Below are 23,920 nucleotides of genomic sequence, written 5' to 3'. Positions count from 1 at the left end.
CATTTATATTAGTGCAAGTTCTTTTTCAGTTGGCAGAATATCAAAAAATATTAAGTGCAATTTTGAATTACGTGTGTACCATGACCAATTCCAAATTTTTGCTCCATAGATTTTCTCATTTAATAAAAGTATTTTTATTTTAATGCTGTCTTCAATCAAAATTTATATTTGAAATATCACCAAAACATGCATAATTTTATCTTTAATGTTGAACTTTACAACTGATTTTACAGCAGGTTTCAGACCCTGTTTTATATTCAAGTAAAAGAATGAACTTCGAAAAGAGTCTTACTGTGATTTTATAAATTGGTTGAGAACAAAGCATTTAAAAATTAATCTGATTATTTGAAGCCTTTGATGAAACTAACATAAAACTGGCTTGAAACCAACATATTAATAGCTATTGCTTTATTTATATATGCATAAAAAAACTTGGAATTGAAAGTAAATTAAATTACTTTAGAAGAATAGTCATTTGATCTAATTGAAAAATTATACTTCAGAAAGTGATATGCAGGTACCTCTGTGGTAATGTGTTAAGTCATTGTCTTCAGATGGACGCGTTAAATGGTCAATGTAACTACTAGCTTTTGTGTAGATGCTGGTAGTTCTTTAGCAGATTTGTGTCTTCAGGCACTCAAAATTTCTGCTGTTAGAACCATGTTAGATGGTAAATAGAGACAAATTACTTGCTTATTATCAAATGTCATGAAAAATGGAAATTCATTGCTTAATTTTTTATTAAGCATGTGCTTTTTATCTGATTGTTGTAGAAACATTACTTGCAAAGTAAAAGATTAGTACCAAGCAATAAAATGAATAAATTGTTATAGATACACACTATGTGATAAATGACAAAATCACTTTTCATGAGAGCACTAGACTACTCTCTCTAAACCCTAAGGCAGGATTGCTCAGCCTCTATTTAAAGCACACGTTTTCCAGATCACCTACCCTGGAATTTTTCATGTTTCTCAAAGACCCCACCAATTGGAGGCCTGGTGATTTGGTTCATCTCTCAGAGCACGGCACCTGGCTGGTACAAGGTTGTCTGGCAAGGTACTAGAAGAAGGAGTTAGCTAGTTCTGGGTGTCATAACCAAGATCCCTTGACATTGAAAAGGGTTAGTTGTGTTTGAAGAGTGTTCTGGTATTGGAGAAATAGCTTGCATTGGATTAACCCTCTGCCATGTGGGAACACGAAGAGAGGATACCCACTAGGAAGCAGGGCCTCATCGGACACTGAATCTGCTGACACCTTGATCTTGAACGTCCCAGTCTCCAGAACTTTAATAAATAATTGTTGTTTAAATCACCCAGCATATGGTATTTTTGTTAGAGCAACTTAAATGGACTGAAACACTCTACTACTGGTAGTAATTATAGGCTCTAGAAAAAATTTTAAAACAGCAACTGAAAAGCTACCCCTTGAAGGCCACTGGAAGGCAAACAAAAACAAGCAGAAATTAGAGATGATGTGACTTTTGCAAGCAGGCAAGCCACACAGAACAAGATCAACACAACTCCTTCCTCATGATACATAAAAGTAATTTGAAATGGATACAACCCTAAATATAAAATCTAAAACTATCAAGTTTCTTGCAGAAAGCAGAGAGGAATATATCCATGACCTTAAGGTAGACAAAGATTTCTTAGACTGAACTCTAGAAAAACATTATAAATTATACTTTATCAAAATTTAAAATTTTGCTCATCAAGACATTGTTAAGGAAATTAAAAGACAAGCCACAGAATAAGAGAAAATATTTGCAATATATATACCTGACAAAGTGTTTGTCTCCAGAATCTATAAATGACTCTTATAAATTCAAACAATTTCACACAGGTATATTTCATTTGGGAGGTTATTATTAAAGAGGATTAAATTCACTATTGAGATGATTTAAAGCTTAATTTTCCTTTTGTCCTATTCATACAGGGTCACACTGTTGTGTACAGATACTTGAATCATTAAATTTCTACCTCATGCAACTAATGAATCTCTGGCAGCAATCTTACTTTCAGGAGCCCTCTTTAGAGCTAAGATGAGAATAGTTTTGCTACAATGAATTTCAGCTCTTAAGTGGCAATAGTTCTTATTGTTGAGGTCTAGAGTGAGAGTTTCTGGACTTTATCTGTGGGGTCTTCATTAAGTTATAGTGTGTAATATCAAAGGGAGTGATAATGGACTTACAACAGAGAAGAACAAACCTGACCCCCTATTGGGTCTATTCCTTTAGCTCTAAGCTTTGTGCTTTGTTGCCTGTGCTTAGTCTGCTGGCTCTGTGCCTTTTGTAAAAGAATGTTACCTATAGCCTGAAATATACATGACACCTAATTCTCAAGGCTCTACCTCCCAGGCTTGACCTTTAAAGGTTAACACTTTTAAAAAGTTGCAGAACAGAAAATAACAATTGTCTTATTGGAGGTTTATAGGAAATTGTGACCAGATCTACATGGACAGCTGTAAGAACAAAGCATTCTTGCACCAAGATGTTTGTAACAACCAACCACATTCCCTCCTCTTTTAGTATAAAAGAAGCCTGAATTCTAACTTGGATAAGATGGTTCTTTGGGACACTAGTCCACCAACTTATCAGTCTCCTGGCTTTCTGAATAAACTCACTATTTCATGCCCCAACACCTTGTCTCTCAATTTATTGGCCTGTCATGCAGTGAGCAGTATAGGCTTTGAACTTAGTAACAGTCTTTACCAGGCAAAAGGGCAGTGGAATGTTTTTATGGTTCTTTATGGACACTGAAATATCTACTATAACCATATTGGTTATACTAAATAATTGGAGATAGAGACAAGTCAACACTTCAGGGAAGCCTACCTGACTCTAAATATTTCAGTTTTCTGGGCACTGCTGATCTGAAGAATTCATGAAATGTGCATAACAGAATTGAGGTTTTATCAGAAGACTCTGGACCCAGCCTGAAACGCCCAGAGATCCAAGTGCAACTAGGCAGAGAGAAGGTGTCAGAGAAGGCTCAGGCAAGGACATATGGGGATGGTATGGGATTCTGTGGAGAGGAAAACACAGATATTCAAGAATATTAAGGGGACCTTTTTTCCCTCTCCTACATCTTCAAATTTCAAAGTAAAAAACCAAAACCAAAACCAAAACTTTACAAACTTGAGATTAGGCATTTGGGGCTGGAAAAGGGTTATAATTCAGATACATTAAAAATGCCTCTACTAAGCCTTGACTGTAACTACATTTGAGAAACTGCTCCTTGTCTAAAACTACTACCACTTCGTTTTACAGTATTGAATACTACAGACTGTCTGAAATTTGGACCGTCTTTTTAAAATGTTAAATGTCCCTGATATTAGAAGTAATTCTAGCATTTTCTAGTGCTGCCAGGTAAAATATAGGATGCCCAGTTAAATCTGACTTTTCAAATAAATAACAAATAATTTAAAAAATGTAACTATGTCCCATGCTGACAAATACTCAAATAAAATAAAGGAATTTTCATTTTAGAGATAAGTAGACAGAGAAAGAAGTGTGTGTCTGCTGTGGAAGTACAAAACTTTAGCTTCTAAGGATTAGATTAGCCTTAATTCTTGTTGCAAGCAAACAGGTCTTTGCCTTGAAGTCTTTACATTTATGTCCCATGCAATATTTGGAATATACCTAACACTAAAAATCATTTGTGGTTTAGCTGAAATTCAGACTTCATTGGTATCCTGTATATTTATTTGCTAAATCTTGTAATTTTATTTATATTATCAAATCTGTCTATTATGATTTCTAGAAATTTGATCTCTGGTTTAAGTAGATATGTATAATTTTAATTCATAAAGTTGTTTAAATGCATTAATTAAATAAAGATAATATGATCATCTGATATGATTGTTCTAACTTCCAGAGCCTATTTACATCATAAAAGCTTAACTTTCAACTTTGCCTGCAACCTTCCTCCTTTCCTACTAGAAATCTGTCTTTCTCCCCCATCCACTATATATGTATGTTTGTGTACACATATATACACACACACATATAAAATCATATTTGGTGACATTTTCCATTAAATATTTTCCATTCACAAGAAGCTTATTTATTAGCAGGAACCATATGTTTGCAATTAAATAATGAAGTATTGATGATTACTAAGCAATTTCATCCCATTTGATCTCTCTATTCAGTACTTATTTTTGTGGAAGTTTCTAATAGCTTAAAATATTTTCATTTTTTTACATTATCCTTGTGTGTGTCTGTGTGTGTGTGTCTGTATGTGTGTGTAACACGTTAATTTTTTTAATAAAAGATGTTAAAGGATTTATTTAGGGGGAAAAAAGCACATCTCCAAGAATGGGAGGTAGGCTGACCCAAGGGAGGAAAAGCTTTTACATTATCCTTGATACATTTTTGTTCATCTCTTTGCTGTAACCACATTGCCTCTCCCTGCTTGGTCATAGGAATAAATTTCAAATAACCCCAATCATCCCCAGTAGAAATAAAGAAAAACACTATTGTCTCTCTTCAGAAAAGAAATATCTAGCTGAAGACAAAGAGCAACTTTGTCCATTAGCAACTGAGGTAGGAGACTTACCAAAAAAAAAAAAAAAAAAAAAAAAAGAAACAAAAATCCCAGAGATTAAACAGAGTTCTCTGAAAAGAAGGCAAGGATATATTTGCTTGGAACAAGAATTAATGGTACCTTCTTGGCAGTGGGAATTTGTATTTAAATGGCAGGCACACAATTACTTATTTTCTTATCTATTCCCATCATCTCTAAAATGAAAACACCCTTATTTTACATGATTATCCTCAGCATTTCTTATTACTCCGGCTTTATCTTGATTTTCATTTTATGCTATAGTACCTAGTTGTGCTCCTAGAAGTTTGTTTTGGACAAATGAGGTGTTTTAACAATGACAACAACAAACTTTCAAAAGCATGCATCTTTCATTCTCATTTAGGCCCTCAAATTATTATTTTATAGTAAATATTTTTTCCTCTACTCAACATCTTCTCCTTTTTGGAAACATAAGCTGAGAAGCCTCTGAATTTGGAGAAAGAAAAAAACACTTCTGGAAATTCCTTCTCTTTGTTGGAGGGACATTACCTTCCTGACTTTGAATTCGTACCCAGTGACCTTTGACATTCTCCTACTGGGGCTGAGCATAGTGGTTCAAAAGACCAAAACCAATCATCCACCCAAACAAGGCTGCACTGCATACTTTACTCTGATTTAATCAGGGATGAGTTATCTCCGTTTCCCCAGTTCTTGGGTAAATTCTCAGGAAGTATTCAATTCTGCTCATTCCTGTGAGTCAAGTTGACACTCTGAATGAGAGAGTTGAGTTAGATGAGGAATTGCCCAAATCTACATGCAAATCAAGGAGCCTCAATTTTGTTTTCTCTCTTATTTCAAGCAGATAAAGCTGGAACTTAGGTTAGGTATTCTTTTCAATTGGTTTTAGCTCTTCATGTTATGTTAATAATTAAAATGTAAATGTATCTTTTAGGCTGGCTCTTATATCACAGAGAGCAGATAATTTAATAATATTCAAAAGGATCTTTCTTTAATATTACAATTAAATTCATTAAATAGTTATTGAAAATAAATGTAGAATTCATTCGGCTATAGGAAAGCTCAGAATTATAGGCTTATGTATTTTTTATCATATTTAATTGTATATTAAAAATGCATTACCTGTGACAGAAACAAAGGGAACTCTAGGGAATAAACACACCAGTCTGTTTCAGTTCTCTTAAGCCAAATAGAATTTGTGATTTGAAATTTGCTTTGCATCTCAGAGACCAGAAACCCATTGGTTGTTGGATAATTGGCTAGTTTTGGGGGACTCAAGGTTAGCCTTTTTCTGCACGAAAGTAATCAGCTGACACAATGCAAAAAACACTAGCATATGCTAATTTAAAATAGTTAGAAGAACATCTACTGATGGTGAACTACTGACTAAATGAATAAATAGTATAAAATCCGTGCAGCCATGTACTTAGCTAACTCTCCCATGAGGTCTGAGAACCCGGTGATATAACAAGTAGGCTGCAGAAGAAGAGTGTAATTGGCCATGAGTTTTTCCCTTTGGACTGAGAGGGCACTAGGCAGAGGGTGACTGCAGTTGGGATGTGGATATGTTGTGTTCCAGTGCTGCACACTTCACTGTTCCCATTAATAACCTTTACAGATTGGGGGGCGGGCAGATTTCCAAATGGAGGGTGTATTAGGATTCTCCAGAGAAACAAAACTAATAGGGTATATACATAAATATGTGTATTACATGTATATTTTTGTATGTGTATATATATATATGAAGGGATTTATTATAACGTATTGGCTCACATAATTATGGAGAGTCAGAAGTCCCACTCTGCCTTCTACAAACTGGAGACACAAGAAAGCCACAGGTATGTAGTTTAAAGACCTGAGATCCCAAAAGCCAATGTTGTACAGATTCTAGTCTGAGTCTAAAGGCCTGAGAACCAGGAGCATGAGCTCAAGCAACCAGGCAGAGACCCTCGAATTCAACCATCCACTGATTGCGTGATGCCCACCCATTCTGGGGAGGGCCATCTGCTTTACCCAGTCTACTGACTCACGTGCTATCTCTTTTAGATACACCCACCCAGGCACACTCAGAAATAATGTTTGACCAGCTATCTGGGCATGCCATGGTCCAGTGACAATTGACATATAAAATTAATCATCACATTGGGTAATTTTATTTCTGGTTAGACAGGACCTTGCATATACCAACATAAATTTTTAGTTATGATTAAACCATTGTAATTATGTAAAGTAATTAACTAATTTTAATTAATTACTTAACAAAGTCATTAACTAACATGACTTCGGAGAGGTAAATGTTAAAGAAGTGAGTAGTAAAGGCATTTTTAGAGTACACTGAAGGACAAAGTAATGGTTGAACTTGCCTGAAACTTTGACAAGATCAAGCTCCTGACTTATCAGTAGGATGCCTTAAGAAAATAAGTTTATCTTTCACATGAAGCAGCTTATAGTTTGTTCTGTACTGTTATTTGGGAAGTGTCCTATTATACAGCTGGCTATTAGGTTGGGTACCATGGGTACCTGAATTGTATGTAAACTCAAAGCCCAGTAGGAACAGAAGTTGGAGTAACTGGCACATGTTCTATTGAGCCTCCTCCCTAATGTCAATTGTGTGTCAAGAAAGGACTGTCACAGCCCCTTCAGGAACTGGGGATGAGAGGTGAATTAAAAAAAAAAAAAAAAAGACGCCTCGGTAATTTCATTTATTTAAAGTTTGGGCAAAGAATCCATCATCCATGTAAATCCAAGCTTGTGATTATGGTCAATAATGTCTTTCTAAAAGACTAGCTTTTAGAACTAGTTTCATTAAGTGAAACAGTTTCTAACCTTACTAATATTTGCAGATAGAAAAAAAAAAATACCCCTCAAATGGAAAGTTGTTAATGCTAATGAGATTAACTTAGAGCCCAGTCTCCAGACAAAACTTCTGAACTACTTGACATACAAACAGCGAATCAGCATTGCTCATTTGTCATAATTTCCAATAAGCCTTAATACCTTAGTGAAAATTTTGTTCAGAACAACTATTTATTACTGTCCTAATAAACGAGCAAATGCTAGTAGAGACCATATTACAAAACTCCTGAGGCTGCCATTTCCTTGTGGTAACCAGCATGCAGTGTAGAACCGTTGAATTATGCTGCTAAAAGAGTTTATATTTTCTTTTACATTAAGCCTAGTAGTAAAGAACAGGCACCTTCAGAGACTATCAATAATAATGATGGTTTCTTTCTATGTTATCAGAATTTTGGAGATCGCTAACTAAGAAATGACATTCCTCCTTTTAGAGATGGATTTTCCATCTTGCCCACATAGCTTCTCCTACTCGGGCCCCAGGGCCTCCTGCATTTCTCCAGATTAGAAGTGATGAGCTTTAGTTAACCAAAAATCCTAGCGGTAAAAGGATTTTGTTAAGGAGTGTGATCAAAACCCAGCTATCTCACTCTCCACTTATTCTATATTCAGTGTCAGACCCTTGCTGCAAATCTTTGTTACTTTTATGATTGGATAGTTTTCTCAAGGGAGATGGTCGTTCATGGAAAGAATTAAATGTGCGTCAGCAAGTCTGACCCTTTAGCGTATGTTTACACTAACACTATTGGTTCTTGGATAAAATCTGTAAGTCTCAGAGAAGGAATTAAGATTTCATGTATAGACCTCAACCTCTCAGGGAAGTATAAATCATTAAAACAGCCTTAGAGGCCTGCTCAGGAGCTGTGTATGGGATTCCTACTATTCCTACTAATACTTTTATGGGTGTGGTTTCAATGGAGATTTTTAGTAAATAAACCGTGATTTTGAGCCAGGTGAAGTGCGTTTCCATTTGTGGAAAAAAAGTAGCAACAGGAAAATGCTAGAGGCCAGTGTATTTGGGCTCATATTTATGCCCTGCAGATTTGAACTTTTCAAAATTGAGAAACCAGGGATCATTTGCTCTTATTTTAAAAGAAATATTAAAGAAATAGAATTCATTCATAAAATTCTTTTTAAACAAGGAATTTTAAAAATATTTGACTTAGTAAAGTAATTCTCTGCTTTTGATGATACCACCCAAACGTTTATAAAAATAATTGAGTAGTCCATTTCTTTGAAAAAATGTTTCCCGTCCACTGGAAGACTCAGGACCCTGTGAAGATCAACCGTATGCTCCTCTAATTCCCAAGTACTTCCATCAAGCTTATATCAAATGAAAATGTCTTTGAAGGGGAGAAGCAGGAGAATGGAATTCAGATTTGGTAGATGGTGGGGCAGTGGTTTATCAATCAAACTTATAGATAAATAAATATGAAATTTAACCCCCGCCCTCATACATCTGCAAGTTTTTGTAGTATTATTGGTAGTATTGTATTTTTCTTCCCTACTGCTAGTGTCCTGTGTCACAGAGATTCCTCTGCCTCCACCCCTATCGCATAATCTGGTTTAAATGCCATCATCAGCTGAACTCTGAGGATAAGTCTGTGTTTACAGTAAGTCAACCCATAAAGATCAGGGCATGTTCCTTACCCGCTGGGCCCTGCTCTCAGATTTGTGCATTTGAGACTAGAGGAATCGTTTCCTCAGATACAACTCTGGGCCGCTGCAAAGGGGGTCATTCTCCCTGGTAAAATTCCAGTGGACTCTGCTTGCATGTAGAGCGAAGATTTATTCTGTGTTTCCAAATCTGTTTCTTTGTTCTATACCCGTGGTGACACATAAAAAGCCCAAGAACGGCTCATCATATACATGGTAAACCCAGAGGAAGTTGGTTCAATATTTCAGCATCTACTGTTGGTCTTATGCATATGAAGCACTAGTTGGGCCCATTATTTTAGGGCATTAGTGTGTGATAACAATGTTAATATTTGCCAGGTCTAGAACATCGTTGTGATGCACATGTGTGACTTATAAAGGGATTACTAAGCTAAGACAAGGAACGTTTAGCTCAGACTTCCTTGTATTTGTGCAAAACAAAATGTAAAGTCCCATTTTGGGGCTGAGAAGTGATCCAGTATCAGCTCTGGGGAGGAACACTAAAGAGAATAGATGAAGAGGAATATAGCCCCTCAAAATAAAGCACTGAAGTAATAGTATCCACAATGGATTGATGGTACCAAGAGTTGCTTTTTGAAGTACAGATACTAATTCGGCAGTTTAGTGAGCAGAAAGGAAACAAAGGTTAATGATTAAAGTTGATGCAGGGGACCAGGGGGTTGGGCAGACAGGGAAGAGAAGCTTTTGCATCACACAGAAGCAGTTGAACAAGTGGCTAGAATTCATTTGCTCTGGGACCACGAAGTTTGTTTTAACCTAGAGAATTCCTCCTGGAGTAGCAGCTAATTTTTTCCTCATTTGCTTTTCTTAAAAACATTCCCATTCCAGCTTTGCAAGGGGGTTACATGGTCTCCATCCAGCAGACATAGGGATGAACCTATATGAGCTAAAGTAAATATGTACATTTAGAAAGGTAGGCAGAGAAGAGAGAGAAGGGAGGCCTCAGTCTTATAGCTTCATCTATTATTTTCCTTTTCAGGACTTATTCTCTCTCTTGTACTTCAATCTTGTTTGATGGCATCACTGTTCATCCAATTATCTAAGTCAAAAATCTGGAAGTCACTTGTGAGTACTCCCTTCTTATGCCTACATTCAGTTAATTGCCAGAGTTAGTCCGTTTTGTCTGAAATATTTCACACATCCCTTTCCTCCATCCAAAGTGTTCTCTAATTCAATGGTTCATTATCTCAGCACTATTTCAATGTCTCCTTAAGCTTCACCATGCTTCCTAAGTATTTTTCTTTATAAAATTAAAATCTGATCATACTTCTATCCTGCTTGAAGCTATTCACTGGATCCTGATGACTTATAAGACAAGGTCTTAGTGAAGATATTTGAAGAAGTCACATAAATGGATCTAGAATTCAGGGAGAAGAGCTCAGAACCAGAACTGTATACTGGGGAGTTAGCAGCAAGAAGATAAAAGTAATATTCATAGGTCTGTGTGAGAATCCCTAAGGTGGTCTCACAGAGAGAGAATATGGAAGAGCGAACAAGAGAACCCTGGAGAAGTGTATCATTTAAAGAGTGGCCAAAGAAGAATGGTTGAAAAAACAGTAAGAAGGGATAGTCTTAGGAGTGGGAGGAGCATATAGTCTTCTGAAGGGAGAGGTAAGAATGTTAAGAGGAACAAAGGTAAAAGTAAGGACTGAAGAGTGTCCATCAGATTTAGCCTTTGGGAACTCAGTGGTAGCATGGTCACTAATGAAACACTCGACTGAAATAGTGTGTATAAGGGGGTGGGAGCGGGGCAGATGACAGATACGGTGGTTTGCAGGGAACAGAGAAAAGATAATGAAGTGGAGGCAGTGAGTAAAAAAATACTGCTTTAAGCAGCTTGAATGATAAAAGTAAAGGGATTATGGATATTGGTAAAACTGAGGGAGATGATCTAGCAGAATGGAAGGGTTTGAAGACACAGGGATGATTGGTGGACAAGACCCTGGGGAAGCAAAAAGTGATGGGATAGAGTTGAAGTGAAGGAGTTAGCTTTAAATAAGAAACTATCCCTAAGGACCACTGATAAGGAAGGAAAGATCTCTGTGGAAGTGGCCAAAAGTCTGCCAGTGGGCCTCTAGGGTATAAAAATACACTGTACAAATTAACAGTGCATGTCCTGGGCCAAGGTGCAATGGCTTTGCCATCTATCTGTGTGACCTGGGCAAATTGTTTAACCCCAGTGAGCGGCTGTTTCCTCTGATGTAAAAGTAATAATTGAGCCTTCCTCACAGGGCACTGAGGATGAAAATAGTTAATAAGTATAAAGCACTGGATTGTTGGTAGTACTGTGGTAAGCATCCAGCAAGTGTTGGCTCTTAGCTATCATTAGGTGCAAACTGGGATAGTTACTATACTTGGGGTTCCTACAGTGGTGATGTCTCTGTGACTTTACCTTATTCTGGAAAAACAAAAACAAAACAAAACAAAAACTCTACTCCCTGGAGGCAGGGGTAAACAATGGCCAGAGTTAGGACCAGCGATATACTCAAAGCTCTTCTACAATGGTTCAAAGCAGGCACATGATCCAAGCCAGGACAAACAGAATCTTTCCTGAGGATTTGTCTACCTGAATTACATTGGTGGAGAGTTTTCTTTTCTCCCTTTTGCAAGGCTACCAGGATGTAACCCAAGAGTTGCTGGTACACGTATCCCTTGCTGTGTGGAGAAAGGCCATATCAGATGTAGCAGCAGAGAATGAAACTAATATCCAGAGAAAAGTGGAGACAAGCAATGAAGAGGAAGGGAAATATATGGACACTGGTTGAGTCCCTACATTTAGCTGTTTGAGGCCAAATTCTGGCCCTTTCCATGGTAGTGATGTGAGCAAAATTCCCTCCTTTTTAGGCAAAGAGGCATAAGGGTTTGTTTTGTTTCTGTCACTTGCAACAAAAGGAGCTATCAAACACATGAAAAGTTGGGCACCATATTAAGATTGAAAAGGAAACAGTTGTGTGAATTGGACATAGCTAAATTCTTCAAAGAAATATAAGCCAGAGATTAGTACATCCTCTATTTCAGTTATGCATTCTACTGTAAAATGTTCAATCATTGAGAAGTTCTAGATTCTTCTGTGTGGTTTTTATAATAATTTCCTTACTCACCTCAAATCCTGTAGTCATGAATTTTGGATTTTGTTCCAACAGTGATCTAAAACACAAAAGATAAACTGTTAGTTTCTAACATTCTCTTTCCTCTCTAAGGAAGACAGGATGATGGGAGGGATGGAATGTTGGTCTGTTTTACCTTCTGTATTGCTGCCTTTACTAGTGATGCTCTCCCAACTGCTAACCATATACTTCCTGCCAGCACTGTCAACATGGCAATGTCTACTCAGATCCTGACTAACTGCAACTGAGAGAGTTAAGTATTAAGTTGTTTTAAAATAGGCAAAACTGTGTTATTTATATCTAGTCAAACAAACACGTAAATGCCGTTACTGGGTGTTAATTTATATGATAGTGGTGCAGGAAGAGACCAAAAGCAATTGTGGAAAACTTATTGTCCTGGAGGTCAGAAGGCTCAAGTTTGGGTTCCCTGTTTATTACTACTTTGTGTCCTCTGTCAACTGGTTATCCCATTCTCAGGGTTTCTGTTTCTGTGCTTGTAAACAGAGAAGGCTGGACTGGAGAAGCCTTACACTCAATGACTGTACATTGCTAATTATAGTATATACTATCTAAATCCACAATCTGAAATTTTCAACCTCTGTGAAAATAAGTGGAGTTACAGTGACAAAAGTCCAGTGCAGAATAGGGAATCTTACAAAATAATTTCTCAACAACCCTCTAGTGTTGCTATTTCAGATTGGGGGAAACTCTCAGGAAAGTCTAAGGACTCTCCTTAGAGTCCTTCATTTAATGAGGTCTAGGCAAAAATGGAGATTTCTCTGAAATCTATCCATTAAACTCTGCATGGTTCAACCACAGAACTTTAAAGGCTGAGCTTATTTTTACTGTTGATACTAACTGCAGTTTTGGAAGAAAGAGTGAGTTGATGGAACAGAGTAAATTCTTTGCCTTACAGACTTGATAAGATAAAAGAAGCTAAAGCAAAGGGCACCCAGGGCTTGGAATTATATTCTTATGTCTGCAGGAATGAGAAAGCCAGGAGGGAACATATTGCTGTGTGTTGATATTCACTGGTATGAAGTTATCCTGGTGAACTTCAGGCTAACTCACTTGGTATTGGGACAGAGATTAAAAGATGGTCTTGGCTCTGTCAAGCATCCTGATTATTTGGCATATCTGAAGCTAGGAAGGGATGAACAAGTGGGGGCAGCATGACCACAGCTGCATCAGGTCAGCCATCTTTGACTACTGAAGACAAATTTTTCTTTTGTTGATTGTTTCTTATAGTAAGTACGTAGACATTCATGTCCACAACTGGAAAGTCAACCCGAATCTTCTACAATAAGTTGTTGTTGTTTTTTAAAGCTTGCTTTTCTTAGTTTGTTGGAAATCTTTGGAAGTGATCAGAAGACTCAATCTTCTAGGAAATCATCTCTTCCCAAGCTTAAACACTTCTTCAGAACTTTGCTAGACCATCTCCTTGGCCACAATTCAAGGCAGACTCTCCCAGCCCAGCAAATAAGCATTTTACAAATATTTAAGCCACATGTCTTACATACTGGTTTTATCCCACTATTTCTGGATCCAATAGCACGTGGGGTAACACTTAGTAAATTGAAGTAACATTCTGGGAAGATGTTGTTCACTCTTTAGCACAGATATGTATGTAATATTTAGCATCTATCATTCTTTTATCTACTGTTTAAAAGCAGAGCTAAAGTTATAAACTTACATAGTACAATGTTGTGATAATTACTATTAAGTTATTATCTCTGATGTGCTACATTTCTTTGTGCTTAGAAAAATCACTGCTCTGCTGATTCTTCTAAATATCACATTATTAAAAGCTCCTAACATAAAACATCAGGTGATGGCCTCTAATCAAAAGCAATAAAATCTGACCAGTTAAAAGAAATAGCATAAATGGGCATTAGCTTTTCAAAAATGTTTGTTTGCTTTATTTAAGGGCAAACTGGAAATGTATATTTTTAAACTTTGGTTTGCATCCTATAATAAATTGCCACTTTAAACTGATATTAGTTTATCATAATATTAAAGATACCTGAACTTTGTTGACCTCAATTATACTGAAGAAAAAAAAACATTTTATAAGATAAATTACACAACCTTGTGGATAATCACCATAATCTTATGGAACAGTTTATTAGCTGTAAAGGATTATGTGACAATTTAAGAATATTTCTTGGGACCATCTGAACTCATCCCATTAGAAGATAAAAGCAATATATTTTGAACACTGAAGGTGAAGGTTTTTTAATCAGGTGATTATATCTATGGCTATGTGACCTTTTTAAATAAAAGCAATGTGGGAAATTTGATTTTAAATGAAACAGAATATTAAGCTATCCAGGGAGAATCTGCTATAAGGTCAAAGAGCAACAGGACTGAGAAAACTGTAATGATTACAGAATAATTAAGCTCTTAAGCTCATTTATTTTTCTACCTGAAGAAAGAGAGGACAAAACCATAAAAATATGCATTGGCATACTATGTCTTTATAACTTTTCTCTTGTGGTCATTCTTGAGAATGAAGAGCCACTCAGCTTAAAAATGAGATATGAATTTAAGGAATGATGTCTTAATTTTACTGCTATTTTTATCTTTCTAATAGTAATTTAAGATTATTTTCTGTGACCTAAATTCCAGAGCTTCATCTTTTTCATTAAACCATTTATCCTCCTTTGTGATATAATCATTTTTAGAATTGAAGAAGAATCACTCTGAGTCTCTTGTACTTATTTCATCTTTATACAGGAAGTGCTTTTCATAACTAGCCAACCTTTCCATTTAGTAAACTAAAAGTTCTCCAGCCTGGAAGCTTCAGATTACTCCTATTCCTCATGCCCTTCCCAGACACTATGGACCTTCCTCTGAGGTTATTCTATGGACTACATAGTCTACATTGTGTGGATTTTGCTGTCTCTTATTTTGGGTATTCTGGAAAGCACTGCACACAGGCAGAGTTCCCAGTGGAGACAGCATTGATTCACCTCCAGCCACACTCAGGCTGCACAATGCCACTTAAATTTTTTTTCAATACCTTGTAATAGCCTAAAATGAAAAAGAATACAAAAAGTGTATGTGTAACTGAATCACTATGCTGTACACCAGAAATTAACACAACATTGTAAACCAACTATATTTCAATTAAAAAAGGCAAATGTAAGCTACCTTGTAAGGTTCATGCTTGTAACAGGAATGAAGTAATTTTTTAAAACTTAAGAAAAAATTTTTTTCTATTGTTAAATCTTTGCTCACATACCTTTAATAGATCCTCATTATCCACATAGTAAAGTGAAATACCCTCTACCTTGGCAGTCAAATACTCTCAAAATTGGTCCTGTCACCTCTGATGCTTTCACTGGTCCTCCCCTTTATCCTCACTCAAGGGCACCTACCCTCTCCCCACAACACCCACCAGTGCACACGTATGCATACACATGCACACACACAGAGTTTTACCTCAGCATAGAATAGATCTCTAGGCAAGCGAAAGGAGCCCATAGTCCATTTTACTGATTTCAGTTTAAGTCAGGCTCATGCTTGACCCTTACCCTGATCTTGTGTTTCACTTCAAGTGACTGAATGCTGTCTCCAAAGAGTTTCAAATCCCCCAGTCCTTTGGCCTCTAAATGTTTCCAGTTTTCCTTACAGCTAGAGGTGGTTATGTGACTTAATTCTGGCCAATAAGATATAAGACAAACCTCCTGGGAACATCTCAGAAATACTTTCCCTCTGTGATTAAAAGACTGGGGCTCATAGGAAGAAACTGCCTTTTCTCCATTCTTTCACTTTCATGTATGAGCTGGTGTGACTAAATGTTTTGGGGGTTTAAACAACTGATTTGAGACCCTGAGGCAATAAAGGAAAGTACAAAAGCCAACATAAGGTGGGTGGCAGAGGTGGAGGGCATGGGAAAGAGATACTCAGGCCTTGTTCTCCAAGCCATCTTTGGGATTGCCTAATTCCAGACTTCATGACAAGTAAAAAATGGATGCCAAAATATTTAAGTCATTGTTAGAGAATTCTATCACTCGGCCAGGCCATGTTAACTGATACACTGAGATTCAGCCACCAATAGCAAAGTTTTAGAGACCAGATAAGGCCAGTAATAGCCTATAGACAACGTAGTATGAGTAAACACAGGTAAGAATCTCCTAGTTAAAGTGTCAAGGCTATAATAGGGAAGACATTACTTTATATATTAAAGTTAAGTGTCATATGGAAAAGGGGACTAGTTAGTGAAGTTGACCACCAGGTAGAAAGGGAGCATTCCTAAACAATGGATGAGAAAGGACTGGGACAAAAGAGTTAGGCCAGTACACGTATATGGCTTAGATACATCAACCATATGCTTAAAATCAACCATATGCTGTTTTCTATAGCTGTGCTGTCCAGTATGGCAGCCAGTAGCCACAGATGGCAACTGAACACTTGAACTAGGGCAAATATGAATTGAAATGTGTTGTAAGTATAAAATACAAATGGGATGTTGAAGACTTACTATGAAAAAAGAATGTAAAATATCTATTAATTTTTATATTGATTATACATTGAAATGATAATACTTTGGATATATTAGGTTAAATAAAACTTATTAAAGTTAAAAAATTAGTCACGTGGATCTTGGTTCCAAGCACCCACCAGCTTAGAGCAACTACCCAGGTCAATAGTGAGATTGCGCTGTAAGGAGCTGTATTGCCTCTTTTGAAAACTTAGAAAGTGAGCACTTTGAGGGCCAGGAGCCTATCAATCTCATATTGTCAGATTCTAGAATAGTGTCTGGCACATAGTAGGCTCAAAAAATTGACATGGCTGATTAGCTAAATGATTAATGGGCTTTTGATAATGTCCAGGCATGGAAGTCTACTCCCATGGATTTCTTGAGTCCAGCCCTGTCCATGACTCTCCTGGCCAATATTGTCAATGACTGGCTATGAATGGATTAATAGATAGATGAATGGATAGACATTGAGACAAAAGTGAGACAAAAGTGAGACAAAAGACTTACATCCCGTGTATTTTGCTTATATTGAGGAATAATGGATTTACAATGTTGTGTTAGTTTTTGGTGTACAGCATAGTGATTCTGTTGTACATAAATATATTCTGTTTCATATTCTTTTTCTTTATAGGTTATTACCAGATACTGAATATAGTTCCTAGAGAATGCTTTGCCTATGTTCTCTTCTAGAAGTTTTAAGGTGTCTTGTATTATGTTTAAGTCTTTAAGCCATTTTGAGCTTATTTTTGTGTATGGTGTGAGGGACTGTTGTAATTTCATTGATTTACATGTGGCTGTCAGCTTTCCCAATGCCACTTGTCGAAGAAACTATCTTTTCTCCATTATATATTCTTCCCTCCTTTGTTGAAGGTTAATTGACTGTTGGTGTGTGGGTTTATTTCTGGGCTCTCCAATCTGTTCAATGGATCCGTATGTCTGTTTTTCTGCCAGTACCAAGCTGTTTTGATTACTATAGCTTTGTAGTATTGTCTGAATTCTGGGAGGATTATTCCTGCAGCTTCATTTTTTTTTCTTCAGTGTTGCTTTGGCAATTCTGGGTCTTTTGCAATTCCATATAAATTTTAGGATTATTTTTTCTAGTTCTGAGAAAAATGTCCTGTATAATTTGATAGGGATCACATTAAATCTGTAGATTGCCTTGAGTACTATGGCCATTTTAACAATATTAATTATTCCAATCCAGGAGCATGGGATATCTTTCCATTTCTTTAAATCATCTTTAATTTCCCTAATCAATGTTTTATAGCTCCGTGTATAAGTCTTTTATGTCCTTGGTTTGGTTTACTCCCAAGTATTTTTTTAATGCTATTTTTAAAGATTTTTTTTTCCTTTTCTGATCTTTTTTATGTGTATGATCTTTTTTATGTGTTGTTGGATTCAGTTTGCTAATATTGTTGAGAATTTTTTATCTATGTTGATCAGGGATATTGGTATGGCCTTTGTTTTAAAGTCTATTTTATGTGATGTAAGTATTGCTACCCTTGCTTTCTTGTCATTTTCATTTACACAATATATCTTTTTCCATCTCCTCACTTTCAATCTATGTCCTTTGCCATAAAGTGGTCTCTTACAGGTGGCATATTGTAGGCATTTTTTTAATCCAATATGCCACTCTGTCTTTCGATTTAGCATATAGTCCACTGACACCTAAAGTAATTTTATTGATAGTGTTTTTATTTTAAATCTTGTTTTCCAGCTTATTTTGTATTTCTTCTTTGTTCCTTTCTTATTCTTTCTGTGTTTGCTTTTGTAGTTTGATGATTTTGTTTTGTATTATGCTTGTGTTTCTTCATTTTGGTTTTTGTGACTCTACTGTGTGTTTTTGATTTGTGGTTACCCTGTTTTTCAAGTATGTTGTCCCATTACTATATTTACTTGCTTTATACTGGTGGTCATATAGGTTCAAACACATTCTTTGAAAAGGAAAATAATCTATACTTTCTTACTCCCTTCACCCACATTATATGATTTTGATGTCCTATTTTTACATCTTCAAGCTTATTCCTTTGCTGTTCATTGTAGTTACCATCACATTTCCAATTGTGATTTTCTCTTTTCTATAAATGCTTGCTTCTTTTCTATTTAGTCAAGACCTTTCATTATTTCTTTTAGGACAGGTTTAATATTGCTATATTCTTTTAGTTTTTGCTTGTCTGAGAAATTCTTTATCTCTCCTTCTATTCTAAATGATAATCTTGCTGGGTAGAGTATGCTACATTGCAAGTTCTTCCCTTTCAAGATTTTGAGTACATCTTGCCACTCCCTTATGGCCTGCAACATTTCTGTAGAGAAATCAGCTGATAGCCTTATGGTGGGTTCCCTTGTAATAACTCTTTTTCTCCTGCTACCTTTAGAATCTTCTCTTTAACTTCTGCTATTTTAGTTATAATATGTCTTGGTGTAGGTCTGTTTGGGTTCATATTGTTTGGGACCCTCTGGTGCTTCCCAGACCTGGATATCGGCTTCTTTCTTTAGATTTGGGAGGTTTTCAACTATACTTTCTTCAAATATGTTTTTGATCCCCTTTTCTTTTTCATATCCTTCTGGGACCCCAATTATGTGTAGATTGGCACACTTTATATTATCCCATAGGTCTCATATTCCTTTTTTTTTTTTTTTTTTGCATTTGTTTTTCTGTCTGCTCTTCTGATTGAGTGATTTCCATTATTCTAGCTTCCAGGTCAGTTATTCATTCCTCTGCATTATTTAGTTTGCTATTTATTGCCTTTAGCTCAGCTTTTGTCTCAGCAAATGAGTTTTATAATCTTATTTGTTTCCTCTTGATAGTTTCTAGTTCCTTGTTACAGTGACCTGCATTTCTACTGATAACCTTTCTTAATTCCTTCAGTGTTTTTATTATCTCCTTTTCAAATGCAAGATCTGGTAGATTGGAGAGGTCTGTTTCATAGTTTGTTCTTTCAGGGGATTTCTCTTGTTCTTTCAATTAGGAGTGGTTCCTCTGCTTCTTCACTTTACTTCTATTTCTCTGACTCTATGAATTTAGGTTACCCTAAGTTATCTACTGTGGTCTCGAAGGGCTGTTTTTATGTGTATCCCTATGTAGACTGTGTGCATCTAATTTTGTTGTAAGGCCTGTTTTTCATATAGATGCCTTCTACATCTTTCCTTTGTGTGTGCTGGCCATTATCCCTTTGATAGGGGGTGGGAGGTGGGGGTGATTGGTGCTGTGGTGACCAGAGTCTGTTAAGCGGAAACCTCTCTGCTCTGTGGTTGTCATAGTCCTGTTAGGGGCCAAGATTGTTTCCCATTTGTTGGAATTGAAGCCCCCAGAACCATTTCTGAGCTGTGGTGTGAGGTAGGTAGGACTGGAGCACTTCCACTGGGAGAAGAGCTGCTTAGTATTTCTCAGCAGGAGCTGTCCACCAGGAAGTGCACTCTGTGCTATCACCTGTCACCCATTGTGAGAGCTCACAAAGTACACTGTTGTTGGAGCTGCCCTCAGCCCCCATCTCAGCCATGGGAATGCAGACAATCTACCTAGGTGTCCCTCAGACGCCATGCTCTGAAGTCAAGCATCAGGAGTTGTCATAGTTACATGTAGTCACATACCTGGACCCACTATGGGAGCTAGAGAGTGAGCCCTGACCCATGCCCTGCTCCATGTGCACATACTTGCAAAGACCACGGCTGCTAATGCAGGACCTACCCCAGCTGCACACCAGTAATCTGCTCAGATGTCTTCCAGGCACTGAGCTTACAAGGGCACTGGTTGCATAAATCTGCCAAAACCACCTAGGACATGGCTCAGATTGAAGCCCAGCTCTAAAGTCACGTGACCCCTGGGAATGGGCTTAGATTTCAGCCCCACCTCTGCATGGGGGCAACCTGCCAATGCTTAGGTACTTCCAGAGCTCATAGAGGTAGAGCTGTGCTGGTTGTGAGCATGCTGAGAAGGAGGCTGCTATGGCAGGGTGCCACCCCTCTCTTCATGCTATTAACAATTTTTATGGGGATTTTTATGGTGGACCCAGGCTCCATCCTTCACACATTTTCAGTTGCAGCCCAAACCACACTCAAGCCCCTTCAGTCTGTCTCCATGCAGCCAACCCCAGCCATCTCCCCAGGTCTGTCCTCTGAAGCCCAAGTTTCAGCACCCAGCCCCAATGCACACATTCAGGTGCATGTCTTGGGATGGGGAGTGCAGCAAGGTAGCACGGACCCTCTGTGCTGGTCTCTCTTTGTTTGCCTGTCATGCTCTGGCTGCTGTATTCTCCCTCTGAGTCTCTGAAGCTCCCCCTTTCTGTCCTGGTTGATCTCCCCACTGGTGAAGGGGCTTCCCAAGGTAAGAGAAACTTTCCTTTCTTAACTACTACCTCCCTGGTCACAGATCCTGTCCCAATTTTTGTTTTTTGTTTGTGTGTTTGTTTGTTCTACCTGGTTACATGGTGATCTTCCTTGTAGTTTTGATTATATGAGATCTTCTGCCAGAGTTCAGTAGGTATTCTGTGAGAGTTGTGCCATGTGTAGATATTTTTTTTTATGTATTTGTGGAAGGAGGTGAGCTCCGAGTTCTGCATTCTTCTATTCTGTCATCTTGATTCAAGCGCCCTCAATACCTTGTTTGTTTGTTTGTTTGTTTGTTTGTTTTTCTTTTTTTGGCCTCAATACTAAATTCCAAAGGGAAATAATCTGATGGGTTTATCACAGCTTCAGTTATACTGTAATCCTGAGTTTCATTTTGATTGAAAGTGGCAGGGCTGTCATGCAGTAAAATAACAGAGCTTCTAAGATCCAGTCCTATGCATTGTACAGTTTTCAAGAACAGGGGCCATTGAGAATTGTTATATTACTTCAAAGAGTCTAGTGGAGCTAAGAAAAAGGTGATCATAGCTCTGCTACTACCTGGGTGACCTTAGATGAGTCAAAAGTCTGAGCTTCAGCTTCCTTCCCCATCAAGTGATGATAGTATTATCTGCTACAATTACTTGCAGTAAGATTGGTAAAATGATAAGCAAGTGAAATTAAAATACATTGGAAACTTTAAAATCCTTAAGTGATGTCTTTGATGTTCTTTAAAATATTTCAGCTCAAAACAAGATATAGATGAAACAAGTATGAAAAATCTTGATTATCTAGGTAATCAGTATACAGGTGTTCATCATACTGTTTTCTGTATTTTTGTGTATGGTAGAAATTTTGCATAATAAAAAATGTGAACTGCATCATAAAGGTAGGGAATAAACATTACCACTAGAAGTGGAATCTGTATCTACTGTCTCATGATTTGACCTTTTAATTTGTTACCGTTTTTTAGGATGACATCACAGTTGTCCTCTTTTAGTCTGTTTCTAAAATAACCCAAATTTGAACATTAATTTTAATATTACATGTGCCACCATTATGACAAGTATAATGCTTTTTAAATGTAAATTCTGTGTGCATTTTTAAAAATTTCAGATGAGTAGAAATTTCAAATATTCTAAAAATGTATTTAAATTATCTTGACAGGAATAGGGACAAAGGTCAAGGGCATTTCAGCAGTGAAGGTCCAGGACACTTCTCAGCCTTTGTTTCTTCTCTGTGTCACATTCCTTTTGGTGATTATGATATCACTCTTTCTATCAGCAAGAATGGCTCTGAGTAAAACACAAATAACTTACTTCATTTCTGCTCCCCAAAACTAACATATTCGGATTTAAATCTTAATGATTTTGCTGCTGATCATTATAGGAAATATGCATGATGAAAAACATAACCAGGAGACATTATAAACTTTAGTAAACTTTACTAATTCATGATCCATGGATTGATTTCTGAGATGAGTAAGATCCCCAGTGGATTTCTGCCCTCAGCTTCCAAGCCTAAAAATGTATTCTTTCCTCTTTCTCCCAATTTCCAGGACAGAGTTTCTGCAAATCCCATATTTCTGGGAGACCTGAAAGAACCTGATGCCCTTAGTCTCGATGTTTCTTTGTATTTCTTAAGATCTCCAAAGCTAATCAGAATTCTCCCTAGATCTTTGCCCTTCAAAGCAACATCTTTGAGGAATATTTCAAAGCAGATATCATAGTTATCAGGAACCTCCCGGTATAGCTGGATATTTAACACATCGCCTACCCAGACCCCTTGATTCTGTCCAATTTCATTTGTTCAATTAACTTAAAGTGCCTAAATTCAAATTTTAAATATTCAAGTATCTAAAAATTATATTACTTTTAGTTTTAGACCAGTGGGTACAATCCAAAATGGAAAATTTAGGCTCTCTTCAAATATACATATAAAACAAACTGGCACATGTGTGATACTCAGCAACAGCTGGAGCAGATCTGATGGGGGATGGAGGAGGGATTATGCTGTAAGATTTCCAGAGCTGGCTACCCAGGCATCTCAGTGACCGAACAGTATGCCTGGTCCCTGGTCATAAAAAGTACTAGTTGTACCTCAAAAAACTAAAAACCCAGGACTAATTCAGTGACAAATCCTCAAAGGGTTAACACTGTTAAAGCCCAAGATGTGGTCCAATTTGGGTTTTACACAATTCTTCCCTAGAATTTTCATGAACCCACTAACCCTTAAACTTTGGAAGTCAACAGGCTACTTGGAACTAGTTTAGTTATATAGTTAACAGATTGTAAAGTAGGCCTTCTATTCCTAGTCCTTTCCCATTTTCTTCTAAATGAATTCCTGAGAGGAGAACAGACCCATACATGGAATGGAAGTGGGTGATTATTTTAAACCATTTTATAGCCTGAGAGAATAGCAACTCCAATAATCCCTTGGAGTAAGTCAGTTGAGGTAAACATTCATTGGAAAGCAAAGGGCAGAACTCTGTGTCTTACCTGATCAAGTCTACGTTTCCAGAATACATAGAGTAATGAATGTAGCTCCTCTAACAACAAGAAGAATTTGGATTTTGCTTATTTCTCCTTCTTCTGTTTTGCATTTACTAAAGTGAGGATTTTGCCTACAATTTCAAGACATTGATCACCTAGTACCTCTGGCAAAAGTAAATAACATCAGTGGCTACCATAGAAATGCTGAATGCTGAATTTTAAGATGGCATAAGTTAAAATGAATTTCCACTTGATAATCTGATTAGATATTTCTCAATTCCGGAAATGTATTTTTCCCAATTGTTTTTCAAGTCTGTATTCAGGTATTTGGCTGGAATCACAACGTCCCATTACTCAAGAGAGCTGACTTGCACTGCCACCTGACTGCTCCTGGACTAGTCAGTGTCACATCAAATAGGTCACAATTTCTCTAAA

Source organism: Camelus dromedarius, chromosome 13, assembly GCF_036321535.1.
Source record: "Camelus dromedarius isolate mCamDro1 chromosome 13, mCamDro1.pat, whole genome shotgun sequence".
NCBI lineage: Eukaryota > Metazoa > Chordata > Mammalia > Artiodactyla > Camelidae > Camelus > Camelus dromedarius.
Note: the sequence above shows the minus strand (reverse complement) of the source record.